Source organism: Lissotriton helveticus, chromosome 1_2 (assembly GCF_964261635.1).
Source record: "Lissotriton helveticus chromosome 1_2, aLisHel1.1, whole genome shotgun sequence".
In the NCBI taxonomy this organism is placed as follows: Eukaryota; Metazoa; Chordata; class Amphibia; order Caudata; family Salamandridae; genus Lissotriton; species Lissotriton helveticus.
This window is the reverse complement of record NC_136058.1, coordinates 420,926,582-420,940,646: the sequence shown is the minus strand read 5'-3', so window position 1 is coordinate 420,940,646 and position 14,065 is coordinate 420,926,582.

Here is a 14,065-nt window from a genome sequence, read left to right as displayed (position 1 = left end):
CCGATTATCACAGAAACACACATCTAGTACACGTTAGACATAGAAGGGAGGTCGAGTCCCCAATTGTCGATCAAACTGAAACTGCTCTAGAACAATATCAAGACTTCAATAAAGGTTTCTTTTTCTTCATAGGTCCTGTCCAGAATAGTAAGTTAATACGTAGGTTAACCAGAACCCTTGAAGCAGTAGTGAATGAGACTACTTCCGCTCTAGGTAACTTAACTGAAGAGCAATCTGCTATGAGATTTGTCGTGCTCCAAAATCGTCTCGTTCTTGACGTCATACTGGCCGATAGAGGAGGAGCTTGTAGAGTCATCTGATCTAGTTGCTGCATTTTCATTCCTAATAACGCGTCGTCTGTTTATTCAGCTATAACCAGACTTCATAAAATTGCCCATCAGTTACACCAAGATCCAGGCACCTGGACATGGTCCGGTTGGCTCTGGAGTATCATATCTGCCTGGGGATGGAAAGTATTGTCATTTCTAGGTATAGCAGTAATGATCATATTCAGTTGCTGCCTCTGTTTACAATGTGGCCCTGCGATTTGCGGCATGTGCGCTACATCTTGTATTCCTAGTCCTAAGTCCCGTTCCAAGACAATTCGAGACAAGCAAATGATGCTATATGAACAGATAGATGGTATCATGAATATTGATGTTTCCTGATGGAAACGTAGGGTCAAGGAGGGAATGTGGAAAAGTAAATTTTGCCATGTTCTATGCCCCTACGTGTTCCCCATCCTATGTTATATGTGCATGATTAATATGCATATGTATTCCCCTGTGATTGATTAAAGACGCAATTATAGTTGTGTCCAACTCTAGTATGCCAGTTTCCAGTCCTCGTGAAAGCAACGAGTATTAGGCCTATGTTGCCACGTTTTACAGTGTGCACGTTAATTCATTGAATTGTCCCCGTTTCTAGGCCTCAAAAGGGCCCGGACACCAGATTCAAGCTCCAGTCTCCTGATCCCGCTCCGAGGAGCGATACAGCCCCCACCTGCATCCCTGACCCTTCACTTATTTCCTGCCTCACAGTGCCTGGCCCGGCCTGGCTCTGCCTGCCTGTCTGCCAACAGTATGTTATGCTTCTAGTTATCAGTCCAGCTCCTCGTCTTTGCATTCCTAAGCTACTGATCCGCATAAACAGTTCCAGCTATGGCCTAGTCTTTATGTCTCCATGTAAGAGAATTACTGTATTAATATTCATAGAATATTCCTAGCACACGCATTACACGAAGAATATATGCATGCACCAGTCTTAGAGTCAAGTAGCCTTTCCCCTCCTGACTTTTAGTTTCTATCAACATGTACATCAACACAAGATACCAGATATGCCATAGACACATGTCGTCCTGACACTGCAGACTTTAGTCTCCTCTTCTAGTGCAGAAGTCATAGCCCCCAGTTCTCCCTAGTCCCACGTCATAGCCCGTTTGCGCGCACCACTAGGTTAAAGGTCCCAGCTGCTCAGGTAGCCCCCTCCATGTTTCCGCCTATTTCATGACACTTCTGTGACGTCTACATCACATGTCTATGTATACGCCCTGTACACGCCTTCTTGTTACACCCATTTTGTCCTTATCTTTCGCGACTGCTACGAGTCACGCCTACTGCTACGCCTACTGTATTGAATGTAATGTATTCCTATATATACTGTATACTGTTAATGTGAAGATACCCCACTCCCCATTTTGTTCCTGTCCCCCGGCAGCTGCCATCCATGCCATCCCGTGCTTTCTATTTCAGGCTGTCCCGTTCCTGTCCCCTCCCTTATGCCTGATTAAAGCCTTCAAGACTCAGAATACCTCGAATCCTGTCTCTTATTTATTGAGCTATCTGTCATTGCTAATTCAGTCAAAAATAGTACCGGTAATTAATTATTTATTTACCACACTCACACCCCATCCACTGAGTGAGAGACCCCTGTGTGGGTGAAATACCCCCTCCATCCTCAGACCCCATCCACTGAGTCAGAGATCCTGTGTGGGTGAACAATGTGATAATACACAAAATCGGAAAGAAATCTGTCCAAAGTCGGTTCTTGGAGTTTCATGTGTATCCCCTTTTATTTGGTCAAAAGATCCTTGATAATTCACAGCCAGCCGACACGTGTTTCGTTGTAGGACTGTACACACACAGTTACTACAACTCTTCAGGGCTGGAAAAAATATAAAATGGATGACCTAAGTGACAAGCCTGCTTAAAAAGTTCAAGCGATAGATTTACAAAATGTATACCCAGAAGTGACATTTCTTATTCAGAAACACCTCATCGTGAGGAACCCATAAATTAATTAAGTTCAATGGTGTACTGAGAGTTTGTGAGTGACCAAATCATACTTATATTTCCAAAAAAGGTTGATTACATATATGCGTAGTGGTAGAGAGTGAAAATTGACACCCGTGTCAAATCTAAACACATTAGATGATTGTACATAAAAAACATTATTTTTTTCTCTTGATAATTGTTTCAATACACATTATAACTCAAGGTATTAAAAGTGTGACACAAAACCGCGGGCAGTTCCCATGAACGTGACAAAGCGTAAAGGATTATAAGCTATCTCAATGGCTGAATCCTCAGTAGTTAGGCTAATCATATATGTCAGGTAGAGAAAAAGGAAGAAAAATGGAAAGGTCATGGTATTAGTAATCCATTATTTGATTTTATTGCGGGCTATTAGGGGTTTTACCGCTCGGTCGTTTGTAATCCTCCAAATAGGACGGGTAGAACCAAATTCGGCAATTCGAGACCATACGCGGACTAGTTAGTTGTTGGTCACGCTTACGGACATTAACTCATTGATATTCTCACTTGGTGTTCGCCACATTAAGGGGTAGACTTATGGACTTACTTACGGACAGTTAGACTAATTGGGCATTACACCTTATCGGTTCAGCGGTCTAGACTCTGGACATGCGACCGGTCATCCATTTTATATTTTTTCCAGCCCTGAAGAGTTTTTGAAATCTCCTTACTCTTCCGAACATGGACATTGCGAGCGAGTGACCGTGATTAGAACTATTCTCTAGGCTATCATACAACGGGAACTGCATCTGTCATCGGTTCCAATTATAAGACTCGCTTGCAGTATATTCGAAATATTACCTAAGAAACGTATTGGCCCTCTATCAAGTGGCCTGCCAATTATTCTTTTCAGATTTCAAATAACGGACAAACTTACAGGGAATTCCCTTTTTATAACATAGCCCTGACAAAGTTCCTTGAGAACGAAACGCGTTGGCTGAGGAGTTTGTTTTAATTGGAAATTCACTGGCCTTCAATGCAGACAAGGTCAGAGACGTTTACCACCGATAGGGCCACTGTCAGAGTTGCGGAAGTACTTTTCTTCAGATAGGAAAAGGTAGGTCTCACAAACTCTCAGTAGACCATTGAACTTAAGTAATTTATGGGTTCCTCACGATGAGGTGTTTCTGAATAAGAAATGTCACTTCTGGGTATACATTTTGTAAATCTATCGCTTTAACTTTTTAAGCACGCTTGTCACTTAGGTCATCCATTTTATATTTTTTCCAGCCCTGAAGAGTTGTAGTAACTGTGTGTGTACAGTCCTACAACGAAACACGTGTCGGCTGGCTGTGAATTATCAATGATCTGATGACCAAATAAAAGGGAATACACATGAAACTCCAAGAACCGACTTTGGACAGATTTCTTTCCGATTTTGTGTATTATCACATTGTTGTATATTCATTGTTTGAGTGCGCAGGACTTTGTGTGCATGTTATAGGTGTGATCTGTTTCATACTTAAATTGAGGGGTTCTGTGGGTTTCCCCTCCCTGCTGGCACCATTACTTATGAAAAAAATCTATTACGTTAATATTGCTTGAGCGCCAATATATCCCGAATACTCAAAGCCCTTTTTTCTGGTGTACTTACCAACAACACTGCTGAGCATCAGGCGGTCCGCCTGGTGGCTTTACAGAACCGCATTGTTCTAGATGGGGTACTAGCGGACCGTGGAGGAGCATGCCGCATCATCGGTGCCAGTTGCTGTACTTATGTCCCTGACAACTCACCTTCTGTTTTCAAAGCAATTGAACATCTCCACAGGCTGGTGTCAGAAATCCATCAGGAATCAGAGACTTGGACACTTAGAAGCTGGTTTTGGGGCACTTTGAATGAATGGGGCTGGAAAATAATAATGATCCTCTTGGTTCCAATATTAGCAATATGCGGCTGTTGTTTGGGGATACATTGTATACCACTTTTGTGTTCTCTGTCTAAACTGTTTGCACCCTAAAACTATGGACACTAAACTCACGAAGATGAGAGTAATGAACGATAAAGAGATACAGGACATTATGGACATTGAAATATACTAGCAAGCTGGCTAAGTTATGTTCAAAGGGAGGACTGTAGAAAGTAAAACGACAAACATGACCATTGCCTGCGCCATCTTGTTTAGCGAGAGCCTTTACGTGCACGTAAGCTGGAACCATTTTAGACATCACGGCCATTTCGTACTCTCCTGGTGACCTATGTCTCACTACGACCTCGCTATCATCCCCAGTGCTCTGACCAAGCTTGAACAAATGTACTGGGGTTGGAAAACCTTGTCATCATGACAAAGCCCCGGAGTCACTTCCCGCACCAAACCCGTTTGTCCTTTCATCCTCCATGCTCGGGCAATCCCTTTTGATAACCTCCTTCACCGCACCTGGCTACTCAATCCAAACCCAGGCACTAACCGACCCCTGCGGACATGGTTTATTACCCACACATGGCAGGGCTTGTTTCAGTGACATAGGGGCCTGTTTTAATCAATGACATGAACCCTTAGATCTGAACGATCCCACGTGTTTTTAGATCCTATCGGAATGTCCAGCTGCAAGATAACGAACATTTGTTAGATCTGGGTGGGGGGACGATTGCTGCTGGATTTGTGTGAGAACCTGACTGAGGCGGGGATTCCAAGGATGTTTTACCATGCTAATAAACTGGTGCAATGTGTATAAAAGACCGAACCACGGAGATACAGTTAGAGCACCTCCCGACGACATCCCGGTGTCTGAGTTGATGTGTTCTCCTCTGGAGTAATAAACATGTTTCTTGCCTTCCAGTTGCCAGCGCCGCCTAGTTATTTTGATAAATATCTATAAGGTGAATAAAAGGTGTTTTGCGCCGGGCAGCATCGGTGGTCTCAGAAGATTTGCTGTTTTTCACAATTGGCGGAGGTCAAGTCCAAGGATGAAAAATGCCTTGCCCCCTCAAGAGAATCCAGCATTTTAGTTATGTTGGGTAAAGGGTAATGATCAACAAAAACTGCTTTGTTGAGCTCCCTCGAACCGACACAGAGCCTGGCATCCCCATTTGCTTGCGGGCCATAACAACAGGAGAGACCCACTCCGTTGCTTCAACTTCTTGAATGATGCACTTGGCTAAGAGATTGTCTAATTGAACTTTCATGCTCTCCCTTACTAACAGAGGTGCATTCCTAACCTTAGCTGTTTTTGGAACAGCATTAGATTTGACCTTTATCCGATGTACATAGTTTTTGAGACACACCCAGCTCACCAGCAAAGACCTCAGGGAATTCCTTGATCCAGTCTCGATTAGCATTACTAACAACCCTAACTGGTGGTAATTCTTTTATGCAGACAGATCTCATTGTGATCAAGGCAGTATGTAGATCATGCTGATGGAACCAACTTATGAGCGAATCCCCTTTCATCAGACATAGATTGTACCAGGGATGACTCCCCCTTTGAAGTCAATCGTGCCCCAGAAATAACCCAGCAACTCAATAGTCACCCCACCTTAACCTATCAGTCTAATGTCTTGCTTCAACAGGGTGACTTTGCCCAGCAAATTACACTCATAAAATGTTTTTGGGACTAGAGTTATCTTGGCCCCAGAGTCGAACAGCATGCTCATTGGAGCACCATTGATCAAACCTAGCTCCTGAGGGCCATCACTAGCGTTCCCTATGACTGGGAGAATATTGATTCCTTCCAATTCTTCTTCATAAAGTTCAACTTCCATGACTTTTTTATGCTTGTTGCCCGTTCTGCAGCTTTTTGAGACGTGACCTTTTCTCTCACAAGTTTTTCACATGGCCTTCCAGCCTGGGCGGTCTTTAAAGTTGGCCATATGGCCAGGGTTGCCACACCTGAAGTACTTCACCTTGACATCAATGTTCTCCTTTTTATCACCTAAACTGTCTTTGGGTATAATATCAACACACGCTTTTGAATGCTAGTGACTTTTGGCTATGGTCAGCACTTCTTGAACCGATGGCTTTTCTTTTTGCCACAGGGCGTCTCTCGTTTTGTCGAGGGCGCATCCCAACATGAACTGATATCTTAACTGCTCCTCTAAGCTGCACCAAAATTGCACGTGGAAGCCAATTTGCGCAAGGTAGTGATGTACTGTTTGACTGACTCATCCTGCCTTTGCATCCTTCTCCCAAAAAGATATGGATCAAGGACAGTACTCACTTTAGGGAGGTAGTGCAAGTCCAACTTTTTGATGCAGATCTCGTATTCATTAGTCAGAGTCACTATCAGAGAGTTCAGGAAGGTGTTCAAAGAATTCTTGTCCCTCAGAGCCCAAACAATGCATTAACAATGAGGCTTTCCTCTCTGCGCTTAAGGAAGTGCCACAGACACGAGCATAATGTGTGAAAACCTTCTTCCACTTCAGCCACGAGAGAGGAGGAACTCCTGGAGATGTCCACAAGAAGGGAGGGGCAGTGACATTGTGTATGATGTACGTACTATGTTTTTTTAAAAAAATTCTTTTTATTTTCAAAATAAAGAAAGATTATAATCATCACAGCACAAGCACGTATTAGCATATTATCATTAGCAATAGTATATTTCCAGGAAGACACATGGATAAAATAGTTTGACGTTTCATTAAGCATCATGAAAGTAGGTCCAGTTCATACATTCTTCTATACATTAATCGATTAACTCGTCAACAGTCCTGATCATGGGGGGTTCACAGATGTTGCCTCTGTACTCATTTCATTTAGCCCATACAGCAACCGATTTCCTCGGACAGCCTCTAGACACGTATACCGTCTTTTCCTTCACCATATTCCAGTCCATATCTTTCTGCCAGGCCCCCAGTGTTGGTGGTGTGGCCGCCCCCCATAGTCTTGCGATGTTTCTTTTTGCTATTGCCAGACCCAGCGTGGCCCATATTTTGCCCTTTGCAGGGAGGTCAGAGGGTTCCCAGATGTTAAGGAGGCACCTCTTTGCTTCAGTCTACAATTCCACCCCCACACATCTCTCATACAATCAAGCACCTGTGCCCAGTAAACTTGCACCTCCCGGCATTCCCACAATATGTGTAGAAAGGTTCCCACCTCCCCACACCGTCTTCGGCAGAGTCCGTCATCGCTGCGGCCCATCAGGACCAGCCGGGTACCAGAAATATACACTCTGTGTAGGACTTTTAATTGAATGAGTCGCAACTTGGCTGGTATTGCTATCTCTTTTGGGGACGCTAGCGCCTCGCGCCATTTTTCGTCGTCAATTTCCAGTCTGTCTGCCTCCCACTTCTCTTTAAGGGCCCACAGTGGGTCAGGGGTATTGTTAATGAGTTTTTTGTATTTGAGCGATATGGCCTTTTCTGGGAGGTGGCCATCTAGCAGTCTGTCCTCTAGTGGCGAGGACTCTAGGAGCTGCGTCCCAGGAGGAATATTGGCCTGTAGAGCATGTCGGACTTGCATGTATTGGAACTGTTCTGTCTGAGCCAGATCATATGTTCGTTGAAGGGTGTCAAATGTGAGCACACCCGCGGGGCCCCATAAGTCCTTGACCTGAGAAATGCCTATTAAGTTCCAGTTCCTAAAGCCCTTCGTGTGGCTAAGGGTGCCTAGCCTCTCAGAGGCCCACAGTGGGGTTGCCTGGGTAAGTTTGCCCACCCAGCCCAGTTTCTTCTGAACTATGTGCCACAGCTGGACAGAGTGTTTGGTCGGCCCCGTCAATCGGTACCTTCCCTGTCTGGAGTAAAGAGCCGCCTCGAAGTTCCCCCCTGGAAGGAGCCATTTGTCCATCTCATACCCAGGGTCATTACCTGCACAGTATGTCCCCTGATTGATGGCCGATAGATGCGCCGCCCAGTAATATTTCCTGATGTCAGGTAATGCTATCCCCCCATCAAACCAGCCCAGAGTTAGCTTCTGGAGGGAGATGCGGGGCGTACCCGCCCAGAGAAGGTCCCTTTGGGTTGCCTCAAAGCGGCAAAGTATTTATTCGGGACTAGGTCCGGGTGATTCTGGAGGACATAAAGGAATCTTGGCAGCGCCATCATTTTAAATAGGGCGGCCCGGCCTAGTAGCGATAGTGGGAGGTTCTTCCAGACCGCTACGTCTGTTTGGAGCTGCCGCAGGGGAGGCAAAAGGTTTCGCTCGTACAGTGCAGCACGGTCTTTGGATATGTAAATGCCTAGGTATGTGAACACGTCGCTGGCTATTTGGATCGGGCAATCGGCAGGTGTCTGCGGGGGGGGGGGGTCCACGCAAAACATAAATGAGAGATTTCCCCCAGTTAATAGTGTAACCAGAGTACTCCACAAACCTCTGGAAAATGTCTAGTGCTGCAGCTAGGGACTCTTGTGGCTTTATGAGGTACAGGAGGATGTTGTCCGCGTAAAGCGAGATCCTATCCTCCTAGCCGTCTGCCCATCGTATCCCCTGCAGTGAGGGGGTCTGCCTCACCCACGCTGCCAATGGTTCAAGGGCCAAAGCAAATAGCAGGGGTGAGAGGGGGCATCCCTGCCGTGCCCCCTCCCTAAACTGAAGGCCTCTGAAAGTTTGTTGTTGACCACGACCTGAGCTAACGGATCTGCATAAAGGAGCTGTACCCAGCTAATGAAGCTAGGGCCGAACCCCAACTTTCGAAGTACTGTCATCATGTACGGCCACTCTAGGGTATCGAAATCCATGGCCGCATCTAATGACACCACCACTGCCTCTCTGTGTAGCCGGTGGCAGCAGCCCAGCACCCCATGGAGGCGTCGTAGATTCAACGCTGTATTGCGGTGAGGCATAATGCCCGATTGGTCTGGGTGCACCAGGGTATGGAGGACCAGTCTGATCCTGTTGCCCAAAACCTTGGCCAGGAGTTTTGGTTCCACGTTGAGCAATGATATCGGCCTATAGGAGGCACAGAACTCTTTAGGCTTCCCCACCTTGGGGACTGCCAGGATTGTGGCTATCCGCTGGTCATGGGACAGACTACCTAGCTCCCTACTTTCCTCGAACATCCGCTTGAGGTGCTCACCTAGGCCGTTTTGTTTGAGCTTATAGAGCTCCACAGGTAGCCCATTGGACCCTAGGACCTTCCCAGGGCGAAGTTCATTGATGGCCTTCACTATTTCTTCCACCACCAGGGGTCCTTCTAGAGTCTCTTTTTCGTCCTCGGAGAGGGATGGGAGGCCAATGTCCTCCAAGAAGGCCGCCGAATCGCTTTCGGTCTTTGCGGATCTCCGAGCGTAAACTTGTTGACAGTATGACGCTAACTCCCTGACTATATCTTGTGGGTCCGTTAGAACCGTTCCCGTAGCCATCTGCAACTCAGCGACCAGCTTCTGAGCCTGTTGCTTCCTATCCAACCACGCTATAAGTTTGCCCGCCTTATCACCTTGATCATAGAGCCTCACTTCTATGTCCCTCGCCAATGTCCTGGCTGCGTCTGTAGCAAGGTCCCTGTACTCTGTGGCCTTCAATTGGAGCCGGTGTATCGTGTCTAGGCTCCCAGTGCGTTGCGCAGTGTCCTCAAGGGTATGCAACTCAGACTCCAGAGTCTGCAGTTGTGTCTCACGTTCCTTGCAGCGTCCCGCTATTGCTGAGAGTGCTTCTCCCCTTACCCCCGTATTGAAGGCCTACAAAGACCCCAAGTTTTCATCAAAGTATCGATCGATCACATGGGTAACGTTCTTCTGTATAGCTTCACCCTTCAAATGCCACGCGGCAATGGGAGCGACACAGCTAACCTGCCGGTCGCCTCGCGTAAGATGCGCCAGAGAGGGGAGTGATCCGAGATGCCCCTTGCCAGGTGGGTGACTTCACGTATCGTCATGTCCTTGTGCATTGGTGCCAGGAGGTAATCTAGGCGCGAAAAAGTGTGGTGTGGACCTGACAGGAAAGTGTACTGTTTTTGTGTCGGGTGCAGGAGGCGCCATAGATCGACCAGTCCGAATGCCTCCAGGAGATTGGGGTGCCACCGCTGCCCCACCCGATATCTCTCGCCGGTTGCCTGTCTATCTGCCCGAGACCACCGCGTTGAAGTCACCACCCAGCAGCAGGAGGCCTTCCGGGAGGGACAGTACGGGCTCTCCCAGGTCACTATAGGATTGTGTCTGGAGGCCTGGAGGGATATAGACCGACACTAGGGTGAGTCTACGGTCCTCCCATTTCCCAGAAATAGCCACAAAGCGCCTCATGGGATCCACCTCCACCACCATGGGAAAGGTGCGTCGCACCAAAATACCTACCCCTCGAGACCCCGAAGTGAAACCGGCATGTGCCGCTAGTGTGTATCCCCATCTGTTTAGTGCCTGGCATGTGTTCCCCCTCAGGTGCATCTCCTGCATTAAGACTACGTCTGGCAAGTGTTTCTTCACAAACGGCAGCACGATACACCGTTTGAGTTTGTCCCCCATACCATTGACGTTCTAGCTAATTAGTTTAAGACTCCTGTCCCACTTCATAGCCATGGACCCTGTAGCTAACGAGTGCTCTCCTGTGTGTCCTATGTTGCTGTTTCAGAATATGTGCCCTGCCGTGGTGTGCTGCAAACAACCTCGCCCCTCCCCCTCGAATGTGCAACTGTCTCTCCCCCTCACTCTCGTCCCTCCCCCCCAACAAATACAACCCCCCAATCCTGCTTCCCTGCTCAATAGGTCTCGAACTACCCACATCCCCAATTAGCAGCGCGCCTTTCGCCCGTTACCCAACCTGGAATCGGGAGAATAATAAAACAGAAAAACAACCCCCTTTTCCCAACAGATGAACCTTGTGCAAGTGGGGTGTGCGCCGGCTCCAGCACCAGCCGCCACCCAGGATCACCCCGTAAACTGTAACAGTGTACCATGAAAAACCTACACTCCATGTATCTAAAGAGTCATTCATTTTCAGTCTGCATTACACTCCTCGCGGGCTCACTTGGGTCACGGAGTTGGAAAACAGAGGGGGAGATCTTCAGCACAGCCGCCAACAATAGCACGGCCCTCCTCCCCGTATCATACAACATCGTCTCTCCCTCCCCCCCAACCAGAAGTCCTTCGAAAAATCATGACCCACACCCAAACCACAAACCCTCGGTACATTACAGTAAGCAGAGGTCCACAGTTGCGGGTCCGTCGCCCTCAATGTTCAGTCGCCTCTCAAAGCGTCCCCCAACGAGGACTTGCAGACCTCGACCTCCACGAGCGCTGACTCTGCCCATCAACGTCTGACCTGCCGGCCACAGACTCTGGCAACGCAGCCTGTGCGTCTCTCCAACTCCCACCTCTGGCCTGATCCCAAGCTGTTGACATCTTCTGGTCAATCCAGTCCTGCACGTCCGCAGGCGAGGTAAAGAATAAAGATTTGCCTCCAGCAAGAACCTTGAGCTTGGCAGGAAAAAACATCATGTATTTGATGCCTCTCTCCCTCAGCGCTGCCTTCACGCCTACAAAGGAGCGCCTCTCTCGTTGTACCTGAAGGGTAAAGTCCGGAAAAAAATGAATCGTGGCGTTGTCGTAGCGGAGGTCCCCGGCCTGTCTAGCTGCTTGCAAGATGGCGTCTCTATCCCTATAGTTCAGAATTTTTGCAATAATGGTCCTGGGCGGCGCCCCTGGTTTGGGTTTAGGGATAGGTGCATAGAGCGCCCTTTCCACGGTGAATATGTTGGAGAGGCGTTTAGGCTTCAAGTGATTGAGGATCAGGTCTTTCAGGAAAAGTTCCACACTGGGCCCCTCCAAATCCCCCGGTACGCCTACGACGCGTATATTGCTTCTGCGGGCCCTCCCTTCTTGGTCTTCCAGCCGCAACGCCACTTGGCAGTGTTGGTGCACTAGGTCATTGACATGTTGTTTCAGTGCCTTGGTTGACTTCTGTAGCACCTTGATGTCGGCCTCGTTGGCTTTCGTCTTCTCCGATGTTTTTCCGAGGTCGACCCGGAGGAGATTTACTTCGATGGAGACCTTGTCAATTTTCGCCTCTAAGTTGGCGCCAAGTGACTGTATGGCTGCCATGATGGAGGCCAGCGATGGTTCTTTCGCGCCTGATTGGTCACCTGCAGCATTCTCCGCTTGTGGCGTCCCCATCTGGACTGTGTATTTGTCCAGTTTGTTTGATTGCGTCGCTGTATTGTATTTGGGCCTCATGTTGGCTATAATCCCACGCGGTCAGTCTGTGGCACGCAACACGCCCCGGTCCATCCAAGAATGGCATCTGCAGCCACTGTTGATATTCGGCACACCCCTAGGGTTCCCGCAGCACAGGCCTTCAAATCACCAGGCAGGCCTCCACTCCACCGGTCCAGGCCCAAGGCTGTGTAGTGCTCCCTCCGCTATGCTCTTCGCCGCACCCCAGCAGGTGGCACGTTTCGCTGCTGCACACAGCCCTGTCCCGCTGGCCGCAGCTCTGTCTTGTGTATGCAGGCTGCAGGCGTCCCTTCTCCGCAGCCCGCCTCCTGTCCTGCCCGCGGGGGTGTCGCACGTTATCTGCCCCCACGCATGTGATGGTCACCCCTGCCTTCCGGGAGAGGGTTCACTCATGGGAGCCAAATCACCGCCGCGTCCTCTCCGTCGCGCCTTCTCGATTCTCCTGCTGTCCGTCTCCTCTTCTGCCGGGGGCCCCTACGCTGATGTGCACCCCTGCTGTGCTGGGCCCGTCCAGCCGCCCACTGCCTCACCGACAGTTGGATTCCGCGTCTAGCTTACTGTCTTTGAACCGGGACCCACGCAGCCCCGGTTGCTTTCCTGGGGTGTCCTCCGGTCCGCCTCCAAACCTTCACAACCACTGGTGCCTGCAGCCAGCCTCGATGTAGGACAGTGTGTGGTAGTCCCAAACTGGCGGCGCTACACTTTTGGGCCACACGATGCAGGCCAGATGGCTCCCCTCAGGCCGAGTCGAGCTCCGTACCGGCCCGACTAGGCTGCCGAGCCGGGCCCTTGCCTGAGACCTCAGGCCGCTCGCGCTGCTTCAGCGCTTCCCGCCGGCAGCCGGCCACAGACCACAGGGAAGTAACTCAGCTTCCGCTACAGGCAGCGCGGCCGGAGACGGATCAGTTGGTGCCCCTTCCTAGCGCCGATTCAGCGTGTGTAGGATTCTCCGGGGCGTGGCTAAACGCGCAGCGAGGCTGGAAGTGTTTTAGGAGAGCTCCGGCGTGAACCTCCACACCGGGGGTAATTTATCCAACAAATACCCTGTCCAGCCGGCCACAAACCGAGGAATGGTGCTGCGGGACCATCGACCAGCATCGACACAAGTTACGGGCTTTTGCGAGCTCCAGGTCTGCACCGACACCACAGCGGAAGACTGAGCCGGGCGAGGAGCGGCCACGCCGGCGAGCCTCGCCACACAAATCCGAGGACCAAACCGGAAGTGCAGGCCGCGAGAGCTGGCGGCGAGTGCGGATCACACAGAAGCAACCGAGCTGGGGTACTGTGCATCACCGCTGATCCGCTACAGCCCTTAGGCGAAGCAGCAATCTACCGGGACCCCTAACTGCAGCGAGACGGAGAGGCGTCCGTGGCGGACTGGAGCCGGCGACTGTGGGGGTACAGGGTGCGAACACGGCTGCCGGCAAGAAGAGGTCCCCCGCCCCACTTCACCCCACTGGTTGCGGAACCGACCGGCGGCTGCCTCCAGAGGAGAGTGAGCACATATCTGCGGCGGTGAGTGGCGGGCGGGGGTCCGCCATCAGAAGACCTGCATGTCCGCCCGCGGTCGCTGAAGCCGGAGACCAGACCAGACCAGACTAGGACACTGGGACTACCGAGCCGGGGCCTGGGAACCCCTCACCGCACTGACCAAGTTGGTGGGCGCGGGTGGAGTGGAGCAGCGGACGCTGACGGGCCTGTCCGTATTGCCAGG